This window comes from Solanum tuberosum, unplaced genomic scaffold (genome assembly GCF_000226075.1).
Source record: "Solanum tuberosum cultivar DM 1-3 516 R44 unplaced genomic scaffold, SolTub_3.0 scf00088, whole genome shotgun sequence".
Classification (NCBI taxonomy): domain Eukaryota; kingdom Viridiplantae; phylum Streptophyta; class Magnoliopsida; order Solanales; family Solanaceae; genus Solanum; species Solanum tuberosum.
In genome coordinates this window covers 1,078,759-1,084,279 of record NW_006239011.1, presented here as the reverse complement: position 1 = coordinate 1,084,279, position 5,521 = coordinate 1,078,759, and positions in this window count along the sequence as shown.

Here is a 5,521-nt window from a genome sequence, read left to right as displayed (position 1 = left end):
AACGGGGAAAATTCTAGGATCCATCATGCATAGTTCACATGTAAGCTCATCACACTAGGCATTGACACTATCAGTCAAACAAGACTCCACACTTCCTCTAGTGTGCAATAATCATCACAAGAGACTCAATTCGATACTAGGCTAGTCAAAACGACATGCAAAGAGTTCACATATTGTCTATGCAACTTTATTTGGCCTCATCGTAGCTGCATATTCATGTTCGTTCGATTGAGAGCACCATTCAAGTCATCAATATTGATCGGAACCGAGACTTAAATTTTACAAAAAAACATCCACATTCAACACACGAGAGGTGGCAAAAAATTTTGGATGGTTCAAAATCATTTTGCAATTTAAAATAAAAGGAGCCACAAGCTCAAACATCCATAAAAACAGTATATCAAACACAATTTTTAAACAGAACAGCCCAAATACATACAAAAAAACATGAGTCACAAATAGCACACAAAAGCCTCACCCCACCACAATTAAAAAGTATTTGTCCTCAAATGCAAATGAAATAAAGTATCCAAAAGTGCAAGTAAGTAAGACAGAGAGGGAGGTAGAGAAAAAATCCTGTCTACATAGTCGCTCCATCTGTCTGGGCATCAGTGCCTGATGTGTCAACCTGGAATTTGATAATGGCCCCAGGAGCTACTTTAGAAGATTCAGCGGCAACTGACTTACTAAGATTGTCCAAGTCATGAGCCGCAAAAAAAGGAGTGGATAGCTATGAAGAATCCACGTCTCCACGAGGGAATAGTGGGGTCTCAGGGATTTGGTCTCTTGCTGGCACTGGGCTTCTTGCCCTCATTATCCATTTTGGAAGGATTTGTTGCCTTTGTATTTTTACCTGAAATTTTTTGTCTCTTGTTTGTCGGGGTTGGCATATCTCTTCCAGCTACTTTTGGTCTAGCCTTTTATGCAAAACTTTGACAAAAAGTTAGAAAGTATTCACACAAAAGCAAGGCAGTTCAATTGCAGAATCACTTCGCCGAACCAGTTGGCGAAGCGCACAACTACTTAGGCGATTCACCGAGTGCAGTGCATAGAGAATACAAGGGTGCAGACAAAGGGCGAACATAAAGTCTTTTGGAGAGGCGCCGAATGCGTTCGGCGACATCATGCTTCCCGCCGAAAGTTACAGAATTCAATCATCATATTTGGCATTAAATTAAAGGTGAGATGGGGATTTAAGGCGAACCGCCGAGTGATTCGGCGAGTTCGACCTAGCTCACCAAATGACCCAACGTGCCTGCCTTTGACCCAACTTCCCGAATGCAACCCGCAACCCCGAAAACAAAATTAAGGCATGCACAACTCAAATTAGGCATAGACCCAGTGACAATCATGCACAATCTACGATTTTTCATCCAATTTAAAGTGCGACCTTCACGAATTAACTATTTAACTTAGTACGGGTAAAATTTGCGAACCTAACAGGCAAACAAATATTCTAATCTTACCAGAGAGGCCCAATACACATCATCAAAGTAATGTCATTTCATTTGAATACAACTTTCGAGGAAAAGGACGTGGGGTTTGAAGTACCAACCTTTTATGCCAATCAAATGGATATTGAGATGCTAGGAAGCAATGTAATCCAACTTGTAGCACAATTCGATATTAAAAATACTATAAAAATGCAAGAAATGTAAGACTAGAGTGTAGTTGTGAGTTTGGGAAGACGAAAAAGTGAGGGCAAAGGAATGAATTTGAAACTTTTAAACCTTTGGCCTAAAAAATCATCCAGTTTTCGCCCATTCGGCGACATTAGTCAGGATCGCCAAATCACTTTGGCGTTTCGCCGAGTAGCCACTTGCCTCGCAGAATTTTATAGTACTTCCAGTTGTTTTGGGAGTCCAAACAGCAGTCTCTGTCGGGATCGCTGACATGGTTGGCGGTTCGCCAATAATTTCCTATGCTCGCCGAGTTTTACAGACTCCAATGTAAGATGGTCTTCAGTCTAACGGCGGTTTAGTTTGGAGTCACTGAACCATTCAGTGATTCGCTGATTGGACTTGTTGCTCGCCAATCTGCACTTTTTGTTTACTCTCCACACTTCCATCTACACAATCAACACACCATTATTTTATCAAAGCAAAGAAAATAATAAATGGTTTTGGGTTGCCTCCCAAACATCGCCTTAGTTAATGTCGTGGCACGACGTGGAAGTGCCTTCAAGCATCCTCCAGATACACCACTTTAAATGGGGGTCCTTGATATTCAACTTCTATGACACCATTAGTGAACACCCGCGTTACTATAAAAGGTCCAGACCATTTGGATTTGAGTTTTCCGGGAAAGAGTCTAAGTCGAGAGTTGTATAGCAACACTCAATCTCCCACCTTGAAGTCCCTCTAGAGTATTCGAGCATCATGCCATTTCTTCATCTTTCCTTTGGAAATGGTTGAACTTTCATAAGATCTGAGTCTAAATTCATCCAGTTCATTCAACCGCTCTACCCTTCCCCTTGAAGTTTTTGACCAGTCTAAATTTAAAGCTTTCAATGCCCACAATGCTTTGTGTTCCAGCTCGACGGGCAAATGACAAGCCTTACCAAAAACCAACTGATATGGGGACATACCAATATGTGTTTTTTAAGCGGTCTGATATGCCCAAAGTGCATCATCGAGCTTCCTAGACCAGTCAGTTCTATTGGCATTCACTATTTTTGCCAGGATGCTTTTGATCTCCCGATTTGATACCTCGATCTGGCCACTTGTTTGGGGATGATAGGGAGTTGCTACTTTGTGCTTTACCCCATATTTGCTCAGTGCCATTGAGAACCATTTATTGTAAAAATGGGATCCCCCATCACTAATAATTGCCCTAGGAGTGCCAAATCCTGCAAAGATGTAACGTTTCAAAAATTGGACAACACTTTTTCCTTCGTTGTTTGGAAGTGCAATAACTTCCACCCATTTGGAAACATAATCTACAGCCACCAAGATATATTTATTTCCAAATGAGCTCACAAATGGGCCCATCAAATCTATCCCCCATACATCGAATAGCTCAACCTCTAAAATAGGAGTGAGAGGTAATACGTGTCTTCTAGACACCCCACCTTGCTGCTGACATTGAGAGCATTTCTTTGCGAATTCATGTGTATCCTTGTAGAGGGAAGGCCAGTAATATCCACTCTGGAGCACTTTAGCGGCGGTGCAAATACCACTATGGTGACTTCTCAATGGATAGGTATGACAAGCATGGAGAATTTTGACTGCTTCTTCTTCCGGAACACACATCTAATGATATGGTCAACACACTCTCGAAACAAGTATGGTTCATCCCAAAAGTACTTTTTAACATCGAACATGAACCTCTTCTGTTAGTAAAAGGTCAACTCATCCGACATCAACTCACACACAATGTAATTTGCAAAATCTGTATACCATGGCGTATGTTTGTGAGATATTGCAAACACATGTTCATCGGGGAAGGAATCGTCTATGTCGACCTCATGCTCAGATTTTCCCTTACTTCCAACCTTGATAAGTGATCGGCCACTTGATTTTCACATCCTTTTCGATCTTTTACCTCAAAATCAAATTCTTGTAATAGTAGCACCCACCTTATCAATCTTGGTTTTGCATCTTTCTTTGCCATCAAGTAATGAAGTGCAACATGATCAGTATGTACGATTACTTTGGTGCCTAGCAAGTATGCCCGGAACTTTTCAAATGCACAAACTACCGCAAGCAACTCTTGTTCAGTGACTGTATAACTGCGCTGGGCACTATTTAGGGTCCTGCTTGCGTAATAAATTGGGTGAAATAGTTTGTTGCACTTTTTCCCCAACACGACCCCCAATGCCATACCACTAGCATCACACATTACTTCAAAAGATTTGGACCAATTTGGGCTGATGATAATCGGAGTTGAGACTAGTTTCTCTTTCAAACACTGAAATGCAGCCATACAGGCATCAACAAAATAGAATTTCGCTTCCTTCTCTAAGAGTTTGCATAATGGGTGTGCAATCTTTGAGAAGTCTTTAATGACCCTTCGGTAGAACCCTGCATGCCCCAAGAAGCTGCGAAAACGCTTCACTGAAATTGATGGGGGTAATTTCTCAATGACCTTGATTTTTGCCTTGTCAACTTCCAGCCCTTTTTGCGACACCTTGTGCCCGAGAATAGTACCTTTCTTCACCATAAAGTGACATTTCTCCCAATTCAGAACCAGATTCGTATCCACGCATCTTTGGAGCACCTGCCCTAAGTGTGTCAAGCATTTCTCAAACGTATCCCCTACAACTGAGAAGTCGTCCATGAATACCTCCATAGAGTCTTCGACCATATCCGTAAAAATAGATAACATGCAACGCTGAAATGTTGCTGGGGCATTACATAACCCGAATGACATCCTTTTGAATGCAAATGTTCCATAAGGGCAAGTAAAAGTGGTTTTCTCTTGATCTTCCGGCGCAATAGAGATTTGATTGTAACCGGAATACCCATCTAAAAACCAATACCAATCTTTTCCGATAATCGGTCAAGCATCTGGTCCATAAAAGGCATTGAGAAGTGGTCCTTTTCGGTCCATGAGTTAAGCTTTCTATAATCCATGCATACTCTCCACCCAGTCACTGGTCTAGTCGGCATGAGTTCCCCCTTTGCATTTGGGACTACAATGATACCTCTCTTTTTTGGCACAGATTGTACCGGGCATACCCATTTACTAACTGCAATCGGGTAGATTACTCCCGCATCTAACCAGTTGATAATCTCCTTTTTCACTACCTCTTGCATTGGTGGGTTCAATCTCCGTTGATGTTCCACGCTATGTTTACATTCATTATCAAGACGAATCTTGTGCATACAGATACCAGGAGGAATGTCCACTATATCAGCTACGGTCCATCCTATAACTTTTATATGCTTCTGCAGTATTTCAATGAGCAAGTTCACCTGCCTTTCAAGCAAGTCTTCTGCGATAATCACGGGTAAAATATTATTGACTCCCAAGAAGACATATTTGAGATGAGAGGGTAGTGCTTTTAACTCCAGATTTGGCGGTTCCTCAGTTGATGGCTCTGCAGGAGGATTTTCTCTATTTTTCAAGTCAATATCCAACTTGATTGGATTCCTTGCATACACTCCTAATCTCGATAAGGCAACTACCACTTCATCATAGCCTTGAACTTCAGATTCATCATAATTAGTAAGCACAAATTCAATGGATTCATTCTTTCGCATCAAATGGCTCACACTTTCCATCGCTTCATCTATAACATCCTCAGTTGACACCACATGGATATCGCTTGGCTGTTTCATGGATTTGCATTTATTGAAGGTTACCTCATCATTGTTCACCCAAAACTTCAATTTCCCGCTTTCGACAGCCACCAATGCCGTCCCGGTTGCTAAGAATGGTCTTCCCAAAATAATGGGGATTTCAGCATCGATGTCACAGTCCAAAATCACAAAATCAGCCGGAAAGATGAACCGATCTACTTTTACCAAGATATCATAAAGTATCCCCACTGGATGCTTGATTGATCAATCCGCCAAAA